Raw genomic sequence first — 15,068 nt, 5'->3', positions numbered from 1 at the left:
GAAGAGATGAGATCACAAATATTTCTTCAACACTGAGTACTGCCCCCCCCGATATAGAATATATTTCTTGTTGCCAGATTCCTGTGTACACAGTACCCCTGGCTTGTTGCCAAATTATAATGAAGTCTATTTAAAGACATTTTAAGTGGTATTTAAAATCAAAGCGCATAGAATCAATGATGCATATAATTAAGTGACAGTAATATCAATAGTTAGAAACAAGAACACATGACAATGGTGATTATAGCCTAAGTGCTGCTTGTTCAGTGGCAATTTTAAGATACTTTCTAATTTCATGGGTGTTAAACTGTGGAAAGAAAAAGTGTGCCTTTGAATTAATGAAATACGTAGATACTTCTTTTATACAAAAAAAAAGTGGGATTTTTACCTATCTACCTCTTTATACCCTTTTAAAAATATTATACAACTTTATGGAATATTTTTTTAAATGATTTTTAACTTTAAAATTTTAAAATTTTGATTTAAAAAAAACTTTTGAAATAGTGTACAACAATATGGAATATTTCTTATAATCAAAAGGAAAGAGAGCTTTTATATATATACATATACATATGTATATATACAAGTAGATAAGAATATTGTATATCTAATATGTATATATAAGCATAATATATCATGTGTATATGCACATGCTATAAGATTATATATATATAATATACATATATATAATATATGTATGACATATTATATAAACAACTGGTTTTTTTAAATCCCATTTACCTACCCTTCAGCTTGAGACAGAATAATAGCAACATCTTGGAAGCTTCCACATGTCCCCAAGGTTACCAACACTCTAAATACAAGTTTATCATTTTAACTACATATGTATACAACTCTACCCATTTTAAGTTGTGAATGTTTATACACATTACATAAATAGAATCATATTTTAAGGATCATTTGAGACCTGCTTTTTCCTTTTATACTGTGTTTTGGAATTCATTTCTGGTAATGGGTGTAGCTCAGGTTAGTGCATGTTCACTACTGTCTAGTATTCCACTGAAAGCCAGTATTGCAACATACTAAAGCCATTTCATTGCCTGGTCCTGGTCTTTGGGCTGTTCCCAGGTAAACAGTGGTGCTGTTAGTATTCTATGAATATGTTGTAGGCAGACCTTAATATCATTGTACATACAGAAAATTCTATCTGTAGGCACACTGAAATAAGCAGAAGACAAGGCTGGTTGCTGCCTGAGGAGACCAGCCTTTGAACCAGAGGACCAGGTCAGCCGTCCACTCTGAAGGCTAGAAGATCAATATGTCCCTCTTTTCCACACCAAGACATACCCAGCTTTCTGCTTCAGGGATACAACTACTGATGTCCAGGGTAAGCATGTTTTCAGCTTTGCAAGGTAATGTCAAAGGGTTTCCCAAACGTTTTTACCACCTTGTACTCCCACCAGCTAGGTACTACTCTCCCTTGACATTTAGTAAATTTAGAACTTCTTGATTTTTGCCTATTTGGGTTTTTTATTTGCACAGGTTTCAAGATCGACTATCTTTTCATGTATTTATTTTCCATCTTATTTCCTCTTCTGTGAAATGCCTGTTCCTGGCTTTTGTTCATTTTCCCATTTGGCTCTTTATGTTTTTCTCATTGATTTGTGAGAGTTCTTTATATATTCTTACATAAAGATATAAATACAGGGGTGCCTGGGAGGTGCAGTTAGTTAAGCATCTGATTCTTGGTTTTGGCTGGGGTCTGATCTCAGGGTTGTGAGATCGAGTCCCATGCCAGGCTCAGTGCTTAGCCTCTGTCGGTTTCCCTTTCCCTCTTGCTCTGCCCCTCTCCCTTCTGAATAAATAAATAAATCTTTACAGAAAGATATAAATATATATCTCTAGTATTTGGGGCAATAACCTTTGTGTATATGTGTCATAAATACCATGCCCTCAAACACACACACACACACACCACATACATGCACACCACACACACACACCACACACATGAAACCACACACACACCACACATACACACCACACACATACGCACACACCATACACCGCATGCACACACATACACGCACACACCACACATACACACTGCACACATGCATGCCACACAGACACACACCACATATGCATGCAGCACACACACATACACACACCGCATGCCACACACGTGCACACACATACACTGCACATACGCACCACACACATGCGCACACATACCACACATTCACACACATACCACACATGCACATACACACCACACATGCACACCACATGCACACCCCACACACATGCACACAATACACATATTATGTGGTTTATCTTTCTTTGTCGTACTTTTCGTGAACAGTTTTTAATTTTAATGTAATTGAATATAAATTTCATTTTGTAGTTAGCTCTTGCATCTTAAGATTGAGATCAAATAGATATTCTACAAGTTTTGATGTTTTGCCTCTCAGGTTTAGGGTATGGAAAGGAAAGCAAGGGCTGTATTAGCGCGAGACCCAGGCAAGCCAAGTATATGAAGAAATCGAGCCAAGTTCTCCCAGCCCAAAGCCAGAAGGCCTCTTGCTGAAAACAGCTCCCCATCTACTGTCTCTTGGGTCACGCTCCTCCAGTGCCAACTGGCCTCCCCCTCATCCAGGGTCCTCTACCCACTGCCCCAAGGATGCCCTTCACTCATCTCTTGGATGCCCTAGGCCTGTATCCTACATCTTCAGCTGTTGTTTCCTCCCCTATTTTGATGAAGCAAGAGTAGCATTCTGAGAAATGGCCTCTGTAATAACATGAAGGACCAACTGTCAAATCAGACTCATCTGTATCAGAGTTCTTACCCAGCATCACGTGTTACCAATTAGGTCAAGGACATGCGTCGTTGCTGGACACAAAGGAAGCACAGAGGTCTGGGCCAGGTCCTACTCCCTCGGTCCCTTCTCATCAGGACACCCATGTACCCTTATGAGTGCAGGTCTCTGAAAACCACCTACAGCTCTGTTATTTACACGGAAAGAAGATGTTTCAATCATGCAACAGCCCTCCTCAGATGATTATGTGGCTTGTGTGACCTTTTCCAGAGAGCTATCCCCATAAATCATAGATTCCAAACAGGGATTGTTTGTTTGTTCTGTTGTTGCTATAAGCAATCCTGGAGGGACCAGGTACATCCTGCCAAAAGCATTCCGTAAGTATCAAGTCTCCCACAGCAAGCACCATCACTTGTCTGCCTGGGGGCCCCTCATTAGCAGGTTTTTAAGAACTTCCAGCTCCAGGTCACCTTGTTTCTTTCTCAGGGTCTCTCTCAGTATTGGATAAAGACCTGATGTTATTCATGTTCTTCATATGACATTATAGCAAATAATTTGAAGCTTGTTTCATCCTGGTTCAGTCAGCTATGAGAAAACACATCAGTTACTGTAATGAATAACTCAATCTAGGGAACTGGCTTTGATTCACAAGCACCAGGGTGACACAGATGGAAAGCAGAGTAACATCAGAAAGCCACCATCACCACTGTGTGGCTTGGGAAGCACAAAGGCAAGGTCGTGACTGGCAGGAGACAGAAAGAGAAGAGTTCAGGGGCTCAGACTCAGAGGGGTGCTGCCCATTCGGCACTGGCTCCCCCCACACAGGACAGGGAGACCCATTCCAAGCAAGTGGGGCAAACTGGAAACTGAAGTCAATTGTGACCCATCAGCTGCCACCACTGGGGTGAAGAAATGTTGCAGGAGTGACACTAACAAAAGAGTGAGCCGACAGGAAGCAGCAAGCCCCTTCCCCAGCTTCAGCCTTTGTCTCTTTTCAGTGCCTCCAGTGACAGACTACAGAGAGCCAGCGGAATAGGGAGGAAGTCGGGCTGCAGAGAGCTGGTTCCGGACCACCAAACTGAGGAGACCTCCTGGCTCAGGAGCTAAGAATTCATAGCTTAAGCATTATTAACAATAGCCGGGGATGCCTGGCTGGCTCAGTTGGTTAAGCATCTACCTTCAACTCAGGTCATGATCTCAGGGTCCTGGGATAGGACCCCACCTTGGGCCCCCTGCTCAGCAGCTCAGCAGGGATCTGCTTCTGCCTCTGCCCCTCTCCCCCAATCATGTTCTCTCTCTCTCTCTCTCTCTCTCTCTCAAACAGATAAATAAAATCTTAAAAAAAATGAAAAACAATAGTCAAACTATGAAAAAGGTCAAATGGCCATAGACAGATGAATGAATAAAGATGAGGCATCTGTACACCATGGACTATTACTCAGCCATCAAAAAGAAAGAAATCTTACCATATGCAATGACATGAACGGAACTACGGTGTGTTATGCTAAAGGAAATAGCCAATCAGAGAAAGACAAATAATACATGATCTCACTCATATGTGGAATTTAAGAAAGAAAACAGATGAACATCTGAGGGGACAGGAAGGAAAGAAGGAAACAAACCATAAGAGACTCTTAACGATAGAGAACAAACTGTTGGGCTAATGGACATAGATGCCTGGGGGGTGGGCTAGATGGGGGATGGGCATTTAGAGGGGCTCTTGTTATGATGAGCACTGGCTGCTACATGTAAATGATGAATCACTGAATTCTCCAGAAACCAATATTGCACTGTATATTAACTAAGTAAAATTTAAATAAATACATATTTTTAAAAAGCACAATAGCTTAATAATCGGCACATGCCACACTTCTGACTACTCACCCCCCACGCCATGCTATACATCCTGAAATTTCAGTACAGGAACGATAGGTGGCTTGTGCATTTCCCTCATTCTCTAGCAAGATCAGCAATGCATTTAAGTCTGCAATCCAAGTGTGTATCACCTAGCATCTGGGTGTTTTGCTGCAGTATGGCCTTGGTGAATTCCTACTAGGGCATGCTTTCTAAAGTGGGGACTCCAAATACATGTTTCAAATCCTCTGCAGAAATCGTTGGTGTCCTCATTCACTCACTTTATATCTCCTGAAGGATCAGCCTCTCTGTGAGCTTATAATAAATGTGTTCCTTATGACCACTAACAGAATCCATGCAATGTTTTTTTTTTTTAATATCATCTTTTCAAAATGAGTTTATCATCAAAACACAGACTTGTTTTTATTTGTGGAAACCAACCTGTCGGGCTTCACCAAGCCTTACTTGAAAGAGTCAACATTTTTTTTCAATTGAAAGGAAGTACTCCATAAGAGCTTGCGTTTTCCTATTTTGGCTCATGTGTCCCTGTTTACCCTCAAACATTGTTGTTCACTTCATCTCTGTCAGTTTCAAGTCCTCTGGTCCTTTTCCCAGGAAACACTATTAGAGTTTAAAAGGATATAGTTTGGCAGCGGAGGGCGCCTGGACGGCTCAGTTGGTTGAGCAGTGACTCTTGATTTTGGCTCAAGTCATGATCTCAGGGTCATGGGATCGAGCCCCACTTTGGGCTCCAAGCTCAGTAGGCAATCTGCCCAGGGATCCTCTCTCTCCCTCTCCTGCCCCTCCTCTCTCTCTTTCTCTAAAATAAACCTTTTAAAAAAATTAAAATTAAAAGATATAGCGGGTCATTTTGAGTTTTTAAAATTAAAAAAGTAAATCTAACTTTTAAGTGAAATACATGTCTCAATAAATGTATCCAGCCTCCCACCCCCAAAACACCACTTCCTTGAATCTGGACTAATTATAGAGCCACGGTTTGGACAGGAGGTGCCTTTGCTTTTCTTTTTGTGTACTTCACTAAGAATCCTTTCTGAGCCTACAAGAGACACTTGTCTCCAGCCCAGTTCACCTGCGTTTGTGCAGGGATTTCTCCAAAGCCGCCTCGAGCGTCTTCTTTTGACAGTTCCCAGGACAGCTCGGTCCCATCTGTTCATCTGACTTTCCATTAAGTCCGCATGCTACCACGATCTCCTGTGTTCCCCTTCCTGTTTCTAGCCACACTTACTCAGACAGAATGACAGTTTGCTGCAATTCCTTAACATAAATCTCCCCAGTGAGCTTTCTCCCCTGCCCTACACCCCTTCTCTGAAAGCACAGCCTTCTGGCCCTTCCCTTTCAAAGCCCGGTCCAAAATATCCCATAATGGAAATAAACATCTCTAAGTTAGGTCTCAAAGATGATTTAACAACAACAGAAGAAACTGAAATATGTTATTTGTGCTAAAAACCTAGGAGAACGGCTCTGTAACCGAAGATGATGGAGAGCTCACACGTTTTACAGGGCAGGCTCCCTAATGCAGTGGCCGTGTTCTGCATGACCTTGAATAAGGCCACTTGGCCCCTCTGAGTCTTGGGTTCCACATCTGTAACTAAAAACTCTGATACCCACCCCACCGGTCTCCAGCATTGTGTGAGGATAAAATGAGACCATCCAGGAAATCGATATTTGCTAAGGGCCTGTGAGGTGCCAGGCCCCTCCCAGGTATTGGAGATCCAACCATGAGTCATTTAAACACCGTGTTTATGAGATCCTTTCACGTGGCTGCACGTGGGATTAGACTGCTGATTCTCATTGCTGCACAGGATCTTATTCTGGGACTCTATCAGACTAGATTTATCCATCTATTCTTCTTCTTCTTCTTCTTCTTTTTTATTTAGATTTTACTCATTTATTTGAGAGAAAGAGTGAACCTGATCCAAGGGAGGAGCAGAGGGGGAATGAGAAGGAAGGGTAAGAATCCCTAGCAGACTCTGCACTGAGCCTGGAGCCCAACATAGGGCTCGATCTCGTGACCTGAGCCCAAACCAAGACTGGGATGCTTAATCGACTCAGGCACCCAGGTGCCCCATCCTTCTTACTCATAATGAGCATTTAAGTGATTTCCCAGTTTTTGGAAACTAGAAAACAGGGCTATGGACATACTGATATATGTCTTTGGCAAACTTATGTACACATTTCTGTTGGGTCGGTTCCCTTTCAGTCTTTTTTGTTAGGTCAGAAAGACTCCGGCTGGAGCTAGCGTGTGGCAACACCTCCCCACCGCAAGAGAAGCTGTCCCTATAACAGGGAGCCAAATTCGGGCTCCCATCTTCAGCATCCCATTATATCTAGCTCTTTTACTAACACTGTTTTATCAGCATCCAGTATTTTTTCAGATTATATTGGCAAGAGGTTCTTGGTGCTCCATTTATTTTTATATACTTATATATAAATATATGTTTTTTATACAAAGGTTCTTTTGAAAATAAACCTCTTTCAAGTTTAAAAAAGCACATCACTTAGATAAAGATGTTAAGTAACTAATGATTATAGGTGGCTTCGGATGGCAAAAAATGTGAAAATGATGGGGCACCTGGGTGGCTTAGTTGTTAAGCATCTGCCTTTGACTCAAGTCATGATCCCAGGGTCCTGAGATTGAGCCCCACATAGGGCTCCTTGCTCTGTGGGGAGCCTGCTTCTCCCTCTCCTTCTGCCCCTGGTTGTGTTCCCTCTCTGTGTCTCCCTCTGTAGAATCAATAATTTAAATCTTTTTTTTTTTTAATGTGAAAACAGGGGCGCCTGGGTGGCTCAGTGGATTAAAGCCTCTGCTTTTGGCTCAGGTCATGATCCCGGGATCCTGGGATCGAGCCCCGCATCAGGCTCTCTGCTCCACCGGGACCCTGCTTCCTTCTCTCTCTCTGCCTACTGTGATCTCTGTCAAATAAATAAATAAAATCTTTTTTTAAAAAAATGTGAAAACATACCAAACGATGGTAATTTTGGAAAGGCTATTCTAAAAATAACCCACACTTTCTAATTAAATATCTTTGTTTATCATCATTGGGTGGCAACTTACCCAGATGAGTCAGTTTAATTAAAGACAAAGTGTTCAGGTCAGGTGCCTCAGCAAATCATCCTAAACCACTGTTTTTTTTTTTCCTTTATTTATTTGAAAGAGAGAGATCACAAGTAGGCAGAGAGGCAGGCAGATAGGGAGAGGGGGAAGCAGGCTCCCTGATGAGCAGAGAGCCTGATGTGGGGTTCGATCCCAGGACCCTGGGATCATGACCTGAGCCGAAGGCAGAGGCTTAATCCACTGAGCCACCCAGGCTCCCCCAGATGAGTCAGTTTAATTAAAGACAAAGTATTCAGGTCAGGTGCCTCAGCAAATTATCCTAAACCACTGGGTTTCCCCATTTCTGGGAGGAAAAAATCACAACAGTACAAGTGGAAGAGTCCCATTAGGACTCAGAATGAAAGCAATATATGAGCTGAGCTTAGCAGGTGGAGAACAGTATCTTTAAAAAAAGAAATGTACATTTCTCTTCTTCCGTGTTCTTTTTTAGACTTTGTGGGTCAGTGGGATCTCCACAATAAGTACCAGGGCAGAAGGTGGGAGGTGGGAGAAATAGGAGCCAAGGTTGAAGGGGCTTCTTAGGAACATTACAACATCACATGGCTGTGTTAGAAGGCAGGAGAGCACCCCTAATCATCAGTGCTTCCACCCACCCTTGACCTCAGCATCACCAACAACCTGAGCACCTCTGAAATCTTGACTGTGTCCTCAGATCTATGGCCATGGCTCTTTCCAACTCATATCCCTGATATTCAGGCTCCATGAAGTATCTTACTCTTCCAAGACTTCTAAGCCTAAATCTATTCTAAATCTATCGGTCACCTTGCTCTCGTCGTTATTTTTGCCCTGATCCAGCTTAGACTTCTTGGTTTCCTGATTATAAACCCTCCCCTACAGGCAGCCTGAAGCCCTGCCTGCTCTCGTTCTAAGTGGCCCCATTATGCCCTAACCTCGGCAAGTCCAACTGTCTACCCGGTCTACGCTGGGGTTTTTTTGTTTTTTTTATTTTGGGTTTTGGCAGGGTGGGGGGGTGATTTTTTGTTGTTGTTGGTTTTTCGTTTGTTTGTTTATTTGGTGTTTGACTTTTGGGTTTGTTTTGTTTTACCCAGAGCAGGGAAACATTGCTGGACAGAAGCACACATCCGTGCTAACTGGTCACACTTCAAGTTCATGCATGTGGGGGCGCCTGCGCGGCTCAGTGGGTCTCTGCCTTCCACTCAGGTCATGATCTCAGGGTCCTGGGATGGAGCCCCGCATTGGGCTCTCTGCTCAGCAGGGAAACTCTTTCTCCCTCTCTCTCTGCCTGCCTCTCTGCCTACTTGTGATCTTTGTCAAATAAATAAATAAATAAAATCTTAAAAAAAAAAAAACAAGTTCATGCATGTGAATCTCAAACAAGCCCTCAGTCCTGCTTGGCTCTTCTACCTCACCCTGGTATCTTCCTATCCCATTGTCCAAAGTGACTATTTCTCACTTCCTCACTGCCCCCACCCAGTCCTTCCTGCCCCACTGTCCACACTCATCTAGCCCATTCCAGTTAAGAGAATGAAATCAAGTAATAAGCATTAAGCACTTGGGGCACCTGGGTGGCCCAGTCAGTTAAGCGTCCAACTTTGGCTCAGGTCATGATCTCGGAATCTGGGGATCGAGCCCCACATTGGGCTCCTTGCTCAGTGGGGAGCCTGCTTCTCCCTCTCCTTCTGCAGCTCCACCTGCTTATGCTCTCTCTCACTCTCTCTGTGAAATAAATAAATAAAATCTTTATTTAAAAAACAAACAAACAAACATAAATCACCTGAACAGTGCCTGGCTCATGTGCTCAGTAAACACCAGCCACCGTTGTTATCCCTTCGACCTTACCTTCCAGCATTCTATTTACCAGAGATCAGCCCCCCTCACATTCTCAAGGGCTTCACTTCTGCCATTCTCTCTTTTCTCCTGAACTATTAAGTGTCCCTCTTTATTAGATTCTTTACACAAATACATAAGCATATTCTAGCATCATGTATGTAAAACTGACATTCTAGATGAAAGAACCCCTCCACTCCCATCTTATTGGTCTATAATCCTTCATGGTCAAACTTCTTTAAAAAGTTTGGAAGGGGAGGTGAACCATGAGAGACTACAGACTCTGAAAAACAATCTGAGGGTTTTGAAGGGGTGGGGGATGGGAGGTCGGGGTACCAGATGGTGGGTATTATAGAGGGCACGGATTGCATGGAGCACTGGGTGTGGTGCAAAAATAATGAATACTGTTACGCTGAAAATAAAAAATAAATTAAAAAAAAAAGTTGTCTATATCTACTATGTTCCCTTTCTCCCCTCCTGAACTCATTCCAATCTAGTCCTCTTTCAACTAATTCCCAACACGCTGCAAGACAGTGCCTGTCAAGTTGGCCAATGACTTCCATTTGCCAAACCCAATGACCGTATCTCTGTCTCATGCTACTTGAATGCAGCATACTAATCTCCTTCACCGTGCCAACACAGACTTCTCTTGGCTTCCTCAAATACTGAACTCTCCTGGATCTTTCTACTGCACTGGTGATTCTTTCTCAGTCTCTTTTGGTGGGTCTCCCTTCATTGCTGAACCTGTTGGAGAACCCAGGTTGGAAGTCTCTCTCATTCCTAGGTGACCTCACCCAGTTCTATCCATGCTACCTACTGTCTGAAAAATACTCAAATTTCTGCTTCTGGCCTGACCTCTTCTTGACATGTTATATTCACTGGCTGCCTTCACACCTCTACATGGATGTCTATAAAGCACCTCAGACATAATATGTTCCAATGGAACTTTCCTCTCACTCTCACCCGCAACAAGTCTCTCAAGTCTGTCCCACCTAGGTGAGCAGCAACCCTACTCACCTGAGCCCAAGTCCAGGAGGTAGCTTGGGTCAATCCTTTTCTCTCGCCTCTCCATCCAATTGACTGCATGCTTCAAAAATACTGCCAGACAGTCCACAGAGTGGTAGAAATATTTGCAAATTATATATCTGATCAGAGATCAATATCCAAAATACACAGAGGACTAAAACTCACCCAACACTACCACAAAAACAACCACTCTGATAACATGAACAAAACTGTCTACAAAGATATTAAGATGGCTAATAAGCCCACAAAAACAACCCCTGGGGAAACAAGAATTAAAACCACAGGGGTGCCTGGGTGGCTCAGTGGGTTAAGCCGCTGCCTTCGGCTCAGGTCATGATCTCAGGGTCCTGGGATCGAGTCCCACATCAGGCTCTCCGCTCAGCAGGGAGCCTGCTTCCTCCTCTCTCTCTCTGCCTGCCTCTCTGCCTGCTTGTGATCTCTCTCTGTCAAATAAATAAATAAAATCTTAAAAAAAAAAGAATTAAAACCACAGTGATATATCATTTCATACAGCATGGCTACTACCAAAAACACAACACAACAAAAAATAGTAAGTGTTGGCAAGGCTGTGGAGGAATTAGAACCCTTGCTCACTGTAGGTGGGACTGTAAAAAGGTGCAGCCATTATGGAAAATAATATTGGGATTCCTCAAAGAACTAAATGTAAATCACCATGTGATCCAGGAATTTCCTTTTTGGGTATACACCCAAAATAACTGAAACCAGGGTCTTGAAGAGTTGTTTGTACACCCATGTTTACATCAGCAGTATTCACAATAGTGAAAATGCATATAAGCAACCCAAGTATCCACTGATGGATGAATGAGTTGTTTAATACGTAGTATATACACACACAATGGGATATTATTCAATCTTAACACAGAAAGGAAATTCTGACATATGCTACAACATGGATGAAACATGAAGACATGATGTTAAGTGAAATAAGCCAGTTGCCAAAGGAAAAATACTGAACGATTCCATTTATATGCAGGACTTAGAATAGTCAGATCCATAGAGACAGAAACTAGAATGGAGGCTGTCGAGGAAGGGGGTTGTTTCATGAATACAGTTCTAGGAGTTTCAGTTCTGTAAGAAGAAAATGTCTGGCAATGGATGGGGGGGATCGTTGCACAACAATGTGAGTGTACTTAATGCCAATGAGCTGCACACTTAAAAATGGGTAAAGTGGTAAATTTTATGTTATGCACATTTTACCATGATTCTTTTAAAGAAATTATTTTTTAAAAAACACCCCGAGGGCACCTGGCTGGCTCAGTCTGTGGAGCATGCAACTCTTGATCTCCATGTTGTAAGTTTGAGCCCCATGTTGTGGGTAGAGGTTACTTAAAAATAAAATCTTTAAGGGGTGCTTAGTTGGCTCATTCAGTTAAATGACCAACTCTTGGTTTCTGCTCAGGTCATGATCTCAGGCTTGGGAGATCAACCCCCACCTCGGACTCTGAGTTCAGTGAGGAGTCTGTTTGAAATTCTCTCTCCCTCTCCCTCTGCGTCTTCCCCCACTTGCTCTCTCTGCCTTTAAAATAAATAAATCTTAGGGGCGCCTGGGTGGCTCAGTGGGCTAAGCTTCAGCCTTCGGCTCAGGTGATGATCTCAGGGTCCTGGGATTGAGCCCCTCATTGGGCTCTCTGCTCAGCAGGGAACCTGCTCCCCCTCCCCCCGCCTACTTGTGATCTCTCTCTCTGTCAAATAAATAAACACAATCTTAAAAAAAAAAAAGAACACTACCAACATAGATGTCAAATCTGTCTATTTTCTCCATCTCCAGCACCACCTAACCCAGGCCACCATCTCTGCATAAGACTCACTAGCTTCTAGCGGGTCTCCCTGATTCTCCATTTGCCACAGCCGGAATCTTTTTGTTGCAGAACAACCAGATGAAACTCATATTCCATTAGCTCTGTGCTTACAATCTTCCCGTGGCTTCCCATCACACTTAGAATAAAGTTCACTTCCTTGACTGTGTTTTATAAAGCCCCATGCCAACTCGTCCCTGACCACTCTGCCCCTCCCACTTCACTCTGGCCACAGGAATGTCCTGTCCCCCGTCCCCAGAGCACACGGACTCTCCCCACTGTATGCCCTGTGTAGTACTTTCTCCCTCAGAAAATCTTACCCTCCATATCTCTTTCTGCCTCGAATCTCACTCCATCTAAAGCAACCCCAAATCACCTTTGGCCACATCACTCTGCTTCCTTCTCTTCCCAGACCTAACACCATCTGATGTTGCTCTGCTGCTTTCATAGACATTTGTTTCTGAATGGTATTTCTCCACTAGAATGTTAACCTGTGGGGAGCAGTGCCTTACAGTGCCTTCAACCCCAGGGCCTAGAACCTCTCCTGAGACACTGTAAGTGTTCAGGGAATATTCGGTGAATAGGAAATGAATGAAGGGAAGAAACTAGAGAAAGGTAAAGAAGTTGGAACTTTTTGCAAGGAGAAACTGGCATAAGGGTTTGAGGCCCCCCAGGATAGTTACGCAGAGACAGGAATAGGATAAAATCCGAAGACTCCACTTGTATTTTATAAGCACCTCAAACTCGACACAAGCAATGGCATATAACATCTTCCTCTTTACCTACTCAAACTTGCTCCTCAGACTTACCCGCCCTCCCCTCAATTAGCGCCATCATCTGCCCACTGTCCAATAGACAACCCAAATGAGAAAATAAAACCTGAGGGACAAGATGGGCTAGTTTGTAATGCCTGAACTTTCTGATGTTTGAGGTGAAATACCCCTATTAGTCTCATAAAGAAACTAGCTCCTGAAGAAACAGGAAAACCTTCGTATGTGTGTGTCCTAAATCACCATCCATCGGAAGCCTGGTCAAGCAGTCAGCCTACCGAGCCAGTATCCAGGAATGGAGGTGCTGTTAGGTCGGGAGGTCTCTGGGATCTCCCCACTGCAACCACTTCCATTCTGTAACTGGTCTCTTGGCACACCCTGGGGGAATCCCATCTTCCCCTGGCCTGGAGTGCGGGGAGTCTCCAGTGGGGTTCCGGACAGTGTCTGCATGAGTTTTTAAAATGGAACACCTCAGCTATGACATCACTGACAATGCGAGACTGGGGAAACATAAAACTAAGAGCAAAAACATGCCGTTTTGCGAAGCCAACGTGTTCTTCTCTAGAGGAGAACGCCATACATCCCTCAGGGGTGCCCGCTAGGTGGCGCTCGTCCTCCACTGTACCCAGGCGGGTTCCGGAGCCCGGACAATTCTTTTTAAACCTGAGAGGCTTTTTACAGGTAAGAAAACGAAGCTCCAAAGTGTCTTCCGTGAGGCCGTATCACTGCATCTTGGAGCCTCGAGCAAACTCAGGTCCTCATATTTCTGAACCCAGCTAACTTCCATCACCTGGCTGTCTCCCTCTACACACGGTTTAGTTTATTGATTAAAATAAAAACGGTGTTTCTTTCTTTGTATGTAACAAGGTTTGGGTTCAGATCTGCAGGCCTCAGAGTCCTTTATTTTCAAACGCTCGGAACAGAAAAATCGTCATATTCGCCTGCCTGGATCCTTTCTTTGATTTCCTTGAGTTCCGAGCTCCGTTTCTGATGAATGAGTAGCACAGAAGTGGGTAAGGAAGACTATGGGAAAGGTTTAACGAGAAAAAATGTGAAGGTTTAATGGGGGGGGGAAAAAACGATTAGAGTAGAAAACCCAACTAGATTGGCATTAGACAGTCAGATTTAAATACTGATTTTGCCACTTGCTGATGTCAAGTCATTTAAACTCCCTGAGACTCGGTTTGTTCATCTATAAAATGGGGATAATCATGTTTTCTCCTAACCACACCCCCAGGGTTGTGTAGACTAAGTAAAACAATAGGCTGTGGCTCCTGGTATATTGTTGGTAAACGACACTTGTTTAAATACAGAACCTCCTTGGCCCATAATAATCCTCTCTTCAGTCTAATATACCTGAACCATCTTCATGAAAAACCCTAGTGAGGTAGGGAAACGGATGATTTAGGAACACAGGAGCTGGTGTCTGCTGGCGGGACAGTGGCGTGTAGCTTGAAGTTTGGGGTGCTGCGGCTGCTTCGAGTGCCCTCAGGAGCCCGCGGATGGGGACAGACGGTCAGTCCTGGGCGCGACCTCTGCCTAGACCTGGCCCTGACGAACCTGCACGCCTCCTCCTCTCACCTGCACGCCAGTGTGCGCGGTTCAGGGGCGCCTTGGAAGACGCCTCACACAAGCCCTCGTTTTAAAGGACTGGGAACCCTGGCCTAGAGAAAGCAGGTGACTTCTGTCAAGGTCATCGGTTTCTGAGGGCCAAGTCCCGCGTGGCCTCCCACTGCACAGCCGCTGCGGGAGTGGCCTCACTCCCTGGGGCCTCTTCCCCCGCACAGAAGAATGTCTCTCTTCTCCCCTCCACTCAGACCGAGGACCGCCAAAGGAGCAGGTGGAAGGCGGCAGGGGCGCAGACGACGCGTGCTCAGCAACTTTCGGCTAGCGCCGG

The sequence above is a fragment of the Mustela putorius genome, unplaced genomic scaffold (genome assembly GCF_011764305.1).
Source record: "Mustela putorius furo isolate JIRA1106 unplaced genomic scaffold, ASM1176430v1.1 tig00000083_pilon_pilon_pilon, whole genome shotgun sequence".
NCBI lineage: Eukaryota > Metazoa > Chordata > Mammalia > Carnivora > Mustelidae > Mustela > Mustela putorius.
The sequence above is the reverse complement of the archived record's forward strand: the minus strand, read 5'-3'. Positions refer to the sequence as shown.